Raw genomic sequence first — 465 nt, 5'->3', positions numbered from 1 at the left:
TCGGCCTGACAACTGTCAAACTAGCTATCAGGGTCTGGAATAGAGACAGATGTTTCGGCCTGACAACTGTCAAATTAGCTATCAGGGTCTGGAATAGAGGCAGATGTTTCGGTCTGAATACTGTCAAATTAGCTATCAGAGGCTGGAGTAGAGGCAGATGTTTCAGTCTGACAACTGTCAAACTAGCTAACAGAGGCTGGAATAGAGACAGATGTTTCGGCCTGACAACTGTCAAACTAGCTATCAGGGTCTGGAATAGAGGCAGATGTTTCGGTCTGAATACTGTCAAATTAGCTATCAGAGACTGGAATAGAGGCAGATGTTTCAGTCTGACAACTGTCAAACTAGCTATCAGGGTCTGGAATAGAGACAGATGTTTCGGCCTGACAACTGTCAAACTAGCTATCAGGGTCTGGAATAGAGGCAGATGTTTCGGTCTGAATACTGTCAAATTAGCTATCAGAG

Source organism: Lottia gigantea, assembly GCF_000327385.1.
Source record: "Lottia gigantea unplaced genomic scaffold LOTGIsca_326, whole genome shotgun sequence".
Lineage (NCBI taxonomy): Eukaryota > Metazoa > Mollusca > Gastropoda > Lottiidae > Lottia > Lottia gigantea.
Note: the sequence above shows the minus strand (reverse complement) of the source record.